This window comes from Psammomys obesus, unplaced genomic scaffold, assembly GCF_907164565.1.
Source record: "Psammomys obesus unplaced genomic scaffold, mPsaObe1.curated_primary_1811, whole genome shotgun sequence".
Taxonomy (NCBI): domain Eukaryota; kingdom Metazoa; phylum Chordata; class Mammalia; order Rodentia; family Muridae; genus Psammomys; species Psammomys obesus.
In genome coordinates this window covers 21,246,864-21,261,039 of record NW_026596064.1, presented here as the reverse complement: position 1 = coordinate 21,261,039, position 14,176 = coordinate 21,246,864, and the positions used below count along the sequence as shown (strand labels likewise).

Below are 14,176 nucleotides of genomic sequence, written 5' to 3'. Positions count from 1 at the left end.
ATACGTGAAATACTTCATATATTTAGCAATTTTTTGGTGAAAAAACTTAAGCTAACAACTTGAAAATTTGTAATACCTTAATTATAGTCATCATGATGTGTAACAGAGTCTATTAACTACATGTAGGTAGTCCTCCTACCTACATGTTCTTTGACCACTATCGACCTATCATTTTGAAGTCTCTGGTAACCACAACTTAACTATGTTTCTGTGTGCAGTTTTTTAAGATTCCATATCTAGGTAACACAGTGAAGAGTTTGCCTTTGTGTATCTACATTATTCCACTAAATACAATGTCCCTGAGCTTTATAGTGTTTAAAAATTTTTTAAATGACTAAATAAATAATGGTTATAGATGAATAGATAGAGGACAGATAGATAGATACGATGATAAATGGATCACATCTAAAGCTTAATATCATTATTTCTGTGTCATCTACTGATAACCTCTAAGGTTGTTTCTGTATCTTAGTTGTTGTAAACAACACTGGAGTGAGATTTGGAGGCAGGTATGTCCTCTACATATTCTACAACAGTTACTGAACCATAGCTATTAGTGACATTGTTGGATAATATGACAACTCTATTTGTAATTCTTTGAGTGATGTACAACATGCTTTCCATAGTTTCTAATCTGTATCCCCTCCAACAGTATACAAAAAATTGTCTGTGCAATGTCAACAGCACATATCTTTGACTTTTTGATAACAGCCATTTTAAAGTATGAAATACTAGCTAACTATAGTTTTAATTTGTGGCTTTTTACTATTATTGATATTTGAGATTCTTTCATTTATCTATTGATTATTTCTGTCTCTTCTTTTTTAAAATTATTTATTTATTATTTATTACAAATCATTTACTTTGGATCCCGACTGTGGCCCCCTCCCTCCTTTCCTCCCAATATTACCCTTCCTCCCTCTTCTCCCCCTATGTCACTCCCCTATCCACTGATAGGGGAGGTTCGAACCTCCCCTTCTGTCTGATCCTAGCCTATCAGGTCTCACTGGGACTGGCTGCCTTGTCTTCCTCTGTGGCTTGGCAAGGCTGCACCCACCAGGGGGAGGTGATCAGAGAGCCTGCCACTGAGTTCATGTCAGAGACACCCCCTATATCCCTTACTAAGGAACAGAAATAAATTATTCAGTTTCTTTGTCCATTCTTCAAATACACTGAGTTCCTTATGTTCATTGCATATTAATCCTTATCTAATCTGGTGTTCTGTGGGTTACCTCTATAGTCTTTGTTGTTGTTACTTTTTCTTTTAGAAAACAAAGCAGAGGCAAACCCACTAACTACTAGGCTTAACAGGTAAGTGATATAATTAAATTATATACTTAATCAGAAAAAGCTACTTTCTATTAATAAGTTCTGGGGTTTTTAGAATTATAAAAAATAAATAAACACATAGCCTATGGTAAAATTTTCTCCTCTTTTTGATTATCAATTACTTCTCTGTTGTAGTGCCCTGACTTCTATTTAGAGAAAACCTCTCTTATTTCAAACCCTCTTATTTCATCTGACATGACAACTCCAGGTGTAACAGGAAACACAATGAAACTAGGTAGTCATAAAAAGGAAAAAAGCTCATGAGACAAAAAGAGAAAAATGAAGTAAATGTTTCAGAAAATAGAATTAAAAGAAAATGCCTTATCGATTGAAAAAAAATGTAGAACAATGTCACAATTTAAATTATCATTAGTTACCAGTAACATTTTGTTGTCAGCCACAGAATTCAATATTTGTATTAATATTGACAATCATAACTATAACTCTGTAAGAGAAATCTTGCTCTTCATTTTCCTTTCAGGAGACAAAGCAAAGAAATAAATAACTTACCCTGGTAACAAGCAGCAGTTGAACCAACACTAAAATTCAATTTAAACTACAAGTATAATGCTATTTCCAGAAAGGAAGTACAAAATACACATACGAAATAAACAAACGTTCCCACATAGCTGTCAACAAGTCACTCTCAAATCACGTCAGTCTGTTAATGTAAGAAGTCACTTGAATCTCGAGAGTCAACTAAGAGAGTAACAGATTTCTGGAATTAACATGAACATATTTCTATAATGTTAAGAATCAAACCATCTTGGAGTACATAGCCAAGCACAGAGGGAAATGTCTTTCATGATGCACACTATCCAGTATATAAGAGGCCGGACAGTTCACTTAAGACCTCATGGTAGACAATAGCACAACAGCCATGAATAATTTTTTTAAAATACCCAGCTAGCTATTTCAGATATATTTAAAATACAAATGGGTGATTATATGGCTTTTATTAACACTATTCAGATTTTTTAAGTATTTATTTCTCTAAAGTAAGTTTAGTACAAAATGAGAAAGATTTAAAAACAAATAATCTAAATGGTACTAATTAATTAGTAACAGAAAACTGTATTATTATTTTCAGACATATAAATATGTTTTGGGTCTTTTTGTTGCTGTTTTGTTTGGTTTTGGTTTTAGTTTTTTTGAGACAGGGCTTCTCTGTGTAGCTGTGACTGTCCTAGACTCACTATACATAGAGACCAGGCTGGCCTTGAACTTACAGTGATCTGCCTGCCTCTGACTCCCTGAGTACTGTGATTGAAAGCATGCACCACCACACCCAGCTTATACATATGTTTTATCCAACTAAAAGTATAATGAATTTCTCCATTTAAATACACCTCCATATCGGTGTTCACAAATCTACATAAACATTTGTGTCACCTACAATGACCTTTCTGCCATGTCCGGACTCTCTCAGTATCTCGGCTATGAGTATTTTCAAAAACTACTTAAACAGGTTACATTTGCCTATACCACATTTCTTCAACTGGCCTTTAGAACATTCGATTTTTATTTAGATAAGGCCCGTTCTTAGGCACCTAAATTTTGTTTGTCTGTAAGAAAAAGTGAAAGGACATACATAGATTTCATTGATAAGGCTTTATTATCCTGATAGTCATAGTTAGCCACAGCAGGATTATATAAAATAAGGATGATCTTAGAGTTAACTAATGGATTATAACATAAAAATATCCATGGGAATACATCACAATGAATTGGTTTAAATGTACAAATATATTTCAATATAATATTCATGTATATTCCAGTGACTTACTGTAATAAAATATACACAATTCATATAGTTACAGATCTGTAGAAACATATGCATATTTGAGCAGTTATTCCAGAAAGTTAAAGGGGAAAACACTTAAATTGTTTTCATAACACAAATTATAACTGAAATAAATGTCCTTTAAAAACTATAATTAATAGCTGTTATGTCAAAATGTGAATCAAAGGGTCAAACCTTATAATGCACAGTTTGAAAGGTCACAGCTCAAATTATAACTTTAAAAAACTGATTATCTATGAGTAATATGAAAAATCCATCTAGTAAACACTAGATGCATACAAAATATTTTAAGAGTTTAAAGAATGTATGTCCAAGTGGACAGCTGATGAAGGAAATGGCCTCTTTTTACTGAAAAAGGCTGAAGTCCAGCTTTGGAATGGCTTTGAATGAGAATGCAAGCTGGAGAGCCAAGCGGCATACATATCCAATAGGAAGCAAAATAGACAAACTGATCAGAACACAAAAATGTTGTATGCACATGACCAATGAGAGAAAAATACAAACACTTCTACCACCTGTTCTTTCCTTGCCACTGCTCTACTCTGACTCAACGGTAAATGCTATGCCACCAACAGAAGTTACTGTTAAGAAATAATTTTCTGTAATTTAAAAGATACCAGAAATTCTTTAGCAAGCTCTAAGGTTTGAAAGCACCCACAAAGGTCATCTGTATCAGATCATATAAGTAGTTCTGAAAAACTTCTTTTTCTTACAGTTCATCCTGGAGCAAATGCTGTTTTATCTACGTTTGTACAAAAACCACTGGCATTATCACACAAGGTGAAAAGAAATATGGTTTATCTATAATTTCATTCTAGATATAATCTTCTCTTTAAAATTCAGGCTACTGGAGATAATGCACTGTGCATTCAATTCCTAAAACCATGGTAGAGTTCAGAGATGAGCAAAATGAAATTACCTATCTCTACTTGTAATCTGTATTTATGTCTTTGTATATTTCCCTTTTAGATTATAATCTCCTTAGGTGTAAGAGTTATATTACTCTATTGTTCAATAGTTTATTTAGCATCTATAAAATGCTTGACATAAAGCTAACACTCAACAAATGTTGAGAGAATGGAAAGAAGAGATAGACAGAGGGAAGGTAGGAGCCTAAAGTTAGCTAATCTCCTCAAGCATTATTGGTATGACTCTAAGAAGAAAACACCTCAAGATACATATTTTATTTCATCTTACCTACTAAACAGTTTGCTTATCCAAATATCTATCCTAGCAACTCAGAAAATTTAGAAATTTTCAGAAGTATTTATAGTAAAATTGCTATACTAAAGAGGTAAAATGATAAATCCTGGAAAACGAAGTGGTCTGCATATACACAGGCTCAGGAAGAGCGTGGCAACACAGAGAGAAGGGCACTGTTGTTTGGTATCTCCAGTTTAGTCAGCCTGAACACTCACACAAACGCTAAACTCAATCTCACTAGCTCCTCATCTGGCCCTGAGCAGCCGGCACTGTATTACTAGGTACTCTATCTCATGAGTCATACAGTCTGCCGGAAGATACAAAAATCCACCTAAAATAAAGTATTCAAAAAACAGAACTTCACAAATCCTTTTTTTTTTTTTTGGGGGGGGGGTGTAACTGTTTAGCATTGGGCAGATATAAGAAGAAGGATCGAGAGATTTAAAGCCAGTTGAAAAGGAAAAAGGAATAAAAAGAAAAGAAAGATTTTTTTAAGTTAAATTTAAAAAAATCAGTATTTTCCGAATCTACAGAAATGCTTCCAGTGTAATTACTTTACTTTGTATTCCAATATAACTCACTGCAAGGCACTTTGCTAAGTCCTGTGAATCTGCTTGAATTTGATGCAAGGAGTATGTGGCTCTCATCGTAACTAGTACCGATGAGATCCGCAGATGTGAAGGAACATACCATAAACACTCATATGAAAAACATTCTTGATATTAGGAAAATCTTAATTGCAGTTCTACTTGGCCTGGGAAATGTTTCTGTCATTCGCTGGACCAGCCCACACATACTGAGCTCTGGATAGGTTCTGGGCACAACCATCTGGCCCTCTATTTACTTAAGTCCTTTCTAATCCTGACAAGTATATTAGTAACACTCCTTTGATCACTAGTAAATATAGAGCTGCTGAAAACCAGCATCTCCTCTCATTCTGAAAGTCACTAATTAGTTGTGGGGTAGGAGCTGAAGAGTATTACAAAGACATGTTGAACATTACTACAGTAAGTAATCTAAATAACCCCAAAAGCATGCTAATTTATTTCCCACTTCATTAGAGAAATGAAAAACACCTTGTCAACACTAAAGGAATCCAAGGAGACCAGATCATTTTGAAAGATGGTAGATAGTTAAGGGGAAAGAATGAATGCAGAATTTTGGTTAAAAAAAAAGTCTACATTTTTTTTCTTGATGTCTTTCACTTCCTTTCTTAACAGTATGACTCAAGGCTCACAAATGGATCGTGACTATAATACCAAAACTCATGAAACAAAGGCAGGATGATTGTCATAAATTAAAAGCCAGCATGGTCTATATAAGACTGTCTTGAAAGCAAAAGCAAAAGACTAAGATAAAAGTGTATATAATGGACATTTTTTTCAGTTAATAAATATAGGTTTCCAAAGAAGACAAATAGGTTGGGGGGGCACATTTCTAAAACCTGTTTATTCTAACTAGTACTTATATAAAACAGAACTTCATAAGCCATATTATTCTTTCCACACAAAAGTTCTAAGTAATTTTATTTTACAGACTACAGTATAAGCTAAAATAGAAAATGCCATTCCAAAAGATGCTAAAAAGACATTCAGAAAAAAATTATGTCTCATATATGTTTCAAAACTGGGAATTTATATAGTTTTTGCCCATCACACCATTTATTTATAGCATATTTTTAATGTAGATGAGAGAGTCTCTGTTAAATTTTCCTTAAAATTCAGATTGTTCACAGAAAATCAGCTAATTATTTTGTGTTAATTCAAGCATCGGGTTTACAGCATCATGACCCCGCTCCCTGAAATTCAGTTCACATAGGCTCAGCCAGTCATCCTCTCTTCCAAGCTCAAACAATGTGACATCAAGCAAAGACTTTTAGAACTTATTTTGGATTTCAGTCTTGCTCACTTGTTCACAGATTTTTCGGGAAAGACAACTATTTCTTACAGTACAAAATCCAAACATGCAGAATCTCAACTAAAACCATAATCTTACACATTGTGATACATTTCATAAGTCCTTATCAAATCCTGTAACTAATGAAAAACAGAGTTGGTTCATATGCAGAAATAAATTGATGTAAGGATAAATAGATTAAATTAGAGGATACAACACATTGTTTAATATGTAAGTTAAAATCTGTGAAGGAATTGGGGCATATGTTAGTTACTGACACATGAAATAAGAATGACTTTGCTTACAGAGAAATACAGGTATGGAGATGAGACATAAAGAGAGCTTCATTCTGCAATCAAACAAAAAACAACAAAACAAAACAAAACAAAACAAAAAACCCAAACTCCTCAGGATACTAGATGGTTCAGAGACAGTTACAGAGACGTGAGTAACCAGCTCATGGAGCTTTTAGACACGGCAGTGTGTGTGTGTGTATATATATATATATATATATATGTATATATATATATATATATATATATATATATACATATATATATATATATATATGCATGCACTGAGGGCAGCAACATTGGTGGCCTCTACCCATCAAACAGCTGTGCCAGTAGAGCCTAGATGCCTGGAACCAAGTCCTACATAAAAATAATAAAACCTGGAGCCAAGTAAGGGAAGAGTCAACAGAATTCACTTCCAACTTCAAATGTTCCCAGAATCCTTTGCTGAAGAATGTTTCCCTTGGGAATGTGTTTGCATAGTGTTAATTAGTGCTTACCTCTATTTACCCCACTGTACAAAGCATAAATCACCAATCTAAAAACTTCCAGTCTCTACTGAACATACAAATGGTTCTAACTTTAGCAGTCTGCTGATAGGTATGACCAGATGGTCAAAGTGAGCCCATTTCACTAACAATGTAGTGAGTGGTTCTTTGTATCCCAAGCAATCAAAGCACAACACAGGAGAGGTTGCTGTGTGCTTCTTTTTTTGATTTGCAGCTTTATCTGTAATGCAAAATTATAGCAATGCATTAATGCTGCATGATGCCATTTTTATTTAACATTTAACAAATATCCCAGTGTTAACAATAAAAATCCTAAATTTATGAAAATAAAAATACATGAAAACAGTTCAAAATTTTTATATTTACAGGGACATGAATGCAAATGGAGATAATGATACTTAAGTGAAATAGCCTGAAAGACAAATTCTATATGTCTAATTTCATGTGTGGTTCATAAAGAAACATAAAATCAAAACAGTACTTATGAAAAAGTGAAAGTACAGCTGCCACAGTGGATAAAAGAAAAAAATATAACAGGTAAGAAAAGAAAAGGCAGGCTGGAGAGATGGCTCAGAGGTTAAGAGCACTCGCTGTTCTTCCAAAGGTCCTGAATTCAATTCCCAGAAACCACATGGTGGCTCATAACCATCTATAGTAAGATCTGGTATGCAGGCAGAATGTTGTATAAATAATAAAATAAATCTTTTTTTATTTCTTTTTTTTTAAATTTTATTTTTCTTATTAGTTATATTTTGTTAACTCTGTGTCCCAGCTGTATCCCGCTCCCTCATTCCCTCCCCAATCCCACACTCCCTCCCTGGTCTCCTCCCTGCCCCTTTCCAAGTCCACTGATTTGACCCTGTTTTATCAGGTTACTTCAGGGCTGGCTGCAAAGTCCTCCTCTGTGGCCTAACAGGGACTGCTCCTCCCCTGGCGGGGGGGGGGGGGGGGGAGATCCAAAGAGCCTGCCCTTGAGATCCTGTTAGAAATAGTCCTTGTTCCCCTTACTTTGGGAAACTACTTGGTTACTGAACTACCACGGGCCACATCCAAGCAGAAGTTCTAGGTTATATCCATAGATGGTCCTTGATTGTCAGTCTCAGAAAAGACCCTGTGCCCGGATATATTTGGTCCTTGTAGAGCTCCTTTCCTTTCCATATCATACTAACTCCCCTTCTTTCATATGATTCCCCGCACTCTGCCGAGGGTTTGGTTATGAGTCTTAGTGTCTGCTTTGAAACACTGCTAGATAGAATCTTTCAGATGCCTTTTGCGGTAGACTCCTGCCATACATTCAATGCACAAAAAAAGAGAAGGCAGAAATGTTTGAGTGGTAGGGGGTAATATATTCATTGCACAATAAATACTAGTATGAAAACAAATTATAACAAAACAAAAATTTCAAAATAAACATTGCATGGCTTAACTTTCAACCCTGTGACTATCACCTAAAGAAGAATAATCATATTTATCATATAATCATATTTATTATCCTAGTTTTTAAGCTAATAACTAGTCTATAAGTAAAAGCAAATTAGAGTCATTTACATTTATTAAGTTCCATGAAAAACTTAAAACATGCTTTAAAAAACCAAGTCCTTGTGGTCTAGAGAGATGGCTCTGTTGGTATAATGTTTGTTATGCAATCGTAAGTAACTGGGTACAAACCCCCGGCACCAACACAAAAGACAGTCATGGAAGCATGCATTGTGGCCCAAGTGCTAGGCGGGCAGGGACAGATGGGTCATGGAGCTCTCTGGCCAGTCAGTCCAGTTAAATTGGTGATTCATTAGACAGAATGGTGATAACTAAACAAATGTCAAAAATGAGAAATCTGAAACCATGAGAATTTCTGAAACACACACATATACACATTACTAGTTGGATTCTCAGGGTACTAACTTCATTTCTATCACTATCCTACAATATGAAATATTTTGTTTCTGAAAAAAGTGAATGATGTGGTAGTACAAGTGATAACTTAGGAATATATTTCTATTTATAATAACTAATAATAAAAAGCTGAAATTATATTGTTAATGCATCTATACATATGGTTGTGGAAACCTATAAAGAAATTTCTGGTTACCTACCTTCAAGAAACAGACGATAAAATATGAGGTTCAAGAATAAATCCTTAGTACCTCTGTACCTTAAAATATTGCCTAGTATTAATTTTTCATCAAGTTGTCATTTTCCCTGACATTTGGTTTTATTAATCAAGGCATTTATCATTAATTTGTAGAAAATATCGTAATTAAGTCAAATAAAATAAAATCCTTAAAAGGTTAAAATTAGAAAGCAGGTGAATTAGGACTCTGACATTACTATGTTGACTTGCAAGAGCTTTTTGGAAGTACAGGAATCAAGTGTTTTAGAGTTCGGTGCCTCAGTCTTGGGGCTGGATGGTTTTTAAAATGTTATAAAGATTTGATTTAAAGCTGTCTGACAGTTTTGACATTCAGGTGAAAGTACTGCTGCTGCATTTGGAACAATTTGCATATCCCACTGCTAAACGGAACGTTTGAGGTGTGCACTGGTGTACAGAAATTAAAAACAAGCTATCACACATGCTTAAGTGTATGTATTCACAAACTGATGGTTGGATCACACCACCTCAACCCCCTCCAATGTAATCTGTGATTTACTCTTCTATAATAAATTACCCTAGCATGTTATTCTCACTGGAAGATCTAGCCATGCATGTAAGAAGCAAAGTAATTACAGCCCCCTCTTGTCTAAGAAGCCTCTCTCAAGCCCTATAGCTCTTTATACACAATGCAGCAACAAAAGTCTATTGTAAGTGTCTTGCCTGGAATTCTGGACTTGTGTATCTGAAGCTATTAAATGCCACCTGTAGTTTGGATGTTTCCAATGAAAGCATTTCTATCCCTCCTATAGTAAGTTGTAAAGCTAATAATGACTATAAATATACTCTTATTTTCTGCTTTTGAGCCAATATGCATACTTAAAGAAAGGACAAGGTTTAAAATAAGAAGGTTTTAAACTATTGAGAAGCTTAACACATTTCTATGTAAAAAGAAGTGTAATATAAACTAATTAGAATTAAGTATTTGTGGATGGCATGGTTTTTTTTCTGTTTTACTTACAATTCTATATCATTTGAGTTAGAAAGTAACTGTTAAACAACAATAAAGAAAGAACTTAAGTAGTAAACCCACAGCCTTGAAAATAAGCTTGTCCAAGTAGATAAAGCCCATGGAAAAACTTCACTGGACATTACCTTCAGCCTTCAGTGTCTCAAAGGACCATTCAAATACTTCATTCATTTATCTATTTAAAAAAAAAAACAAATACTTAAGATTAGTAATCACTTAAGAAACCATCAGCATTTACATTAATGTCTTCATAATTAGCTTTGAGAAGAATATAGAACTTGACAAATTCTAATATATCTAGTTTTATGGAAAAATTAAGTAAACATAATCATTACAGTACAGATTTAGTAAAACAAGTAACATTCAATACAAAGCACCGTGTGCATGTACATTTTTAAAATGGACAGAGAGTAGAGTATTGCATGGAGTTTTCTTAAATTATTTTAGCAATGATTTTAGGCATTAATATTTTGGGTGTGTATAGGTGTGTCTTCACATGGGCACAATATAAACATTTGTTTGGAGGCAAGAAGACAACCTTTTGTATCATCCTCAGAAATGAAGCCCACCTCCTTTATGACGGGGTCTCCGTTATAACTGGACAGACTGACTAGCCAGCAAGGCCCCAGTGATATGGCTCCAATCACTGGGATTTCAAGCAGATGCACATTTCACGTTTTACAGTTAGGCTTTGGAATGAACTCAAGTCCTTGCATTTACAGAGCAAACACTTTATCAACTGAACCATCCTTCCTGCCCTGTATATTAATACTTAAGCAGAATTTGTGAATATCTACAACGTATGACAGATTGATAAGTGAAAAGTTAACTAGTAAATAAGGATAAGATCAAGATATTATTAAATGGTAGATAACGTTGAAAATCTTTGCATAAGCACAGATATTAAAATCAAAAATGGTGGAAAGACATAAAGTAGCAAAGGTAATGTTAAGTGGAGCTTCAAAGTAAGGTTGACCAAGACTTGGGGCAGGAATGGAGACACACAAATGGATGAGGTGTTTCTTTAACAATTCTATTCTATTTATTTATTTACCTGTGTAAAATTGTTAGTTTATAATACATGTGTGTTACATACACGTGCGAGCACAGAGACCAGAGAACATAGGTGTATTACTCTATCACTTTCCAACTTATTCCTTTGAGACAGAGTCTCTCAGTGAATGCAGAAAGCTTTAATCCTGTCTTGCAGGGAATTAAAGCACAGTGCTGAGGGTTACAGTAATCAATGGCCACTCCTAGGTTTTTTTATGTGGTGACAGAGATTTGAAGTGGGTCTTCATGCCTGCATACAAGTACTCTTACCTGATGAGCCATCACCTAAGTACCTGAAGAAGATACTTTGAGATTCCTGTCTAACCACAAGCATTTTGATAATACAGAATTAAAGCTGAGACTGGAGCTAAAGCAAGCACGATGTTGAGGCACTTCTGAAAACAATTTGTTATCTTACTATAAGGAAATTTAGCCACAAGCAGTTCTCCCATTAAAATTTGATCTTAATATTTTATTGAAAAACAATCTTTCTAAACTTGCTATGAAATCCCTATGATGACCTTGTTGATGTATTTACTAATAATCTCCACAGAGATGCACTCATTTAAAGTCTCAAAAGCAGTTTTGCTAAGGGAAGTACATTACATAAACATAAGCTAATCCTATAAGCCACTATATCTACAATAAAGACCCCTTTAAAAAATACTATTCGGATTGGAATTGGCTGGATCTTTAATATGCATATGAAACATTCTTACAAGCAGAAACAAAGAAGCAAAATAAAAGATTCCCAAGTCTAGCGCTGTGCTGAGAGACAAAGGGAGCCCAGAAAAGGAAAACGACAGAGTCATTCCCTTCAGGGAACACGAGCAATACAACAATTACTCAGAAGCAGCAAGCCTCAGGAGAGCCACTGAAGATCAGATTCAGGAGTAATATCAAAACCACTGATAACAGAACAGAAAATGATCAGGACAAAAGGGGAGCAGGGAATAGCTTATAAAAGGGTACAGAAAAAGACCTTGGAAAAAATTAATTTGGCTATTATATGATATATTTGTAAGACTAAGTTTTATTTACATTTCTCTCCCTCATTAGAATGGGATAGGTACATTGTCTTCTTCACACACCATGAATAGTGTCTTCTGGAATCTAGATGATCAACGCATTTACTGAATAAAAGAATGTACAAACGGTGTTGGGCAGAGTGCATGGAATCTTATGAAAGAAGTGGGAAATAGTAAGATCTGGTGAGGACAGGAACTCTACAAGGAAAGCAACAGAACCAGAAAATTTGAACACATACTCCAAACAAGTACCATGCATGGAGATAACCTAGAACCCCTGCACAGATGTAGCCCATGGCAGTTCAGTATCCAAGTGGGTTCCATAGTAATTGGAAGAGGGACTGCCTCTGACAAAAACTGATTGGCCTGCTCTTTGATCACCTCCCACCTTACCAGGCCACAAAAGATGACAATGCAGCCACTCCTGATGTGATCTGATAGACTAAGATCAGAAGGAAGGAGAGGGGGACCTCCCCTATCAGTGGACTTGGGGAGGGGAATGAGTGAAGAAGGGGAGGGAAGGTGGGATTAGGAGGGGAGGAGGGAGAGGCTTATGGGGGGATACAAAGTGAATAAAGTATAACTAATAAAAATTAAAAAAAAGAATGTACAAACTGACCAACCCATGAACTCAACGGCTCATATCTACATGTATAATACATGTATAATATACTTAAGAGTTTCAAGAACTTACATGTTCTTCAGCCACCCCAAACTTCTACAATTTATAATTTATCAGTACTATTTTTTCAAAAAAGGAAACAGTAAACAAGCAAGCGAATGATTAGATTTACGACAGTAAAGCAGAACAACACAGGCAGCAATGCTGTGAGAGACCTGAACTGCTATTTTCACAGGTTTGGAAAAGGAGTTTCTTATAAGGGGTGACAACAGAAAGAAACCTAGGTGATTAACTGAAAGAGTAAAAACATATACATATGAGTAGCCTGGCTGCTGACAGATTAAATGATGACAAACATTATCCTCCTTTAATACCATGACTAGCACACAGCAAGCTGGCTGCTCATTAACTATTATTTTTATATAGCTATTTTTATCAATTGTGGATTTCTTCAGAAGATAAGCCTGTCGAATGTATTCATTTTTATCTTCTCTGAAGTTCTTTAAATAGTGCCTAACAAGAACTCAATAAACATTTACAGAACTGAAAAGAAGACAACTATTATCACTTAATTAACTAGAAAACATAAACAGACTATGAAGATATAAAAAAGTCACCACATTTCATATGCCTGAGTCAATCTAACCAGTATCACATAATAATTAATCTTCCCCAGATTTACAAAAAAAAAAAGAAAGAAAGAAAGAAAAATATACCTACGACCAATAAGTCAGGAATGCAAATAATAACTGTCAATCAGAAAAGATAAAATGAAGTTGTCAATATAAACCAGTACCCTGTTAATTTAAATACTATGTCTGCCTTTATTTGATTAACACAATTTTTCTCTAACAAAAGGACTGCTATACAGTACCTGCTTCATTTATATATTCATTCATAGCACCAACACAGGCTTGCTTATAGCAAATATAAAAAAAAAAATCTTAGTTGAACTAATCACATTTATCTTATTCAGTGCTGGGCTTTTGTTGTTTGTTTGTTTGCAGAAATGTAAACTGAAATTAGGGCCCCACACAGAAACTTATCACTAAGCTATATCCCACCCTTTAATTTTACTTTTGAATTTAGACAAAGTGTCACTCAATTATCCAGGCAGGATTTAAATTCAGACACACTTGCCTTATGCAAAGGTATATTGGATTACAGGCCAAGGGCACTAAGCCTAGCAACAGTTATGAGCTTAAAACTTCTAGCCAAATCTCTATTTAGCTCTGTATCCTAACTTTAATTTATTGCTTTTTAACTTCTTGAGATATATATATATATATATATATATATATATATATATATATATATATA

General features: G+C 34.6%; 1 protein-coding gene across 7 annotated transcripts in view; it reads right to left on the bottom strand.

The window, feature by feature from the left end:
* Nucleotides 1-14,176, bottom strand: part of Zbtb20 (zinc finger and BTB domain containing 20) — a 767,676-nt gene that overhangs the window by 631,313 nt on the left and 122,187 nt on the right. For all 7 annotated transcript variants that reach the window (XM_055624791.1, XM_055624790.1, XM_055624785.1 and 4 more), the window contains one exon: nucleotides 10,279-10,328. The gene's annotated coding sequence lies outside the window, so the exon portion shown is untranslated. The remainder of the gene's footprint in view (nucleotides 1-10,278; nucleotides 10,329-14,176) is intronic.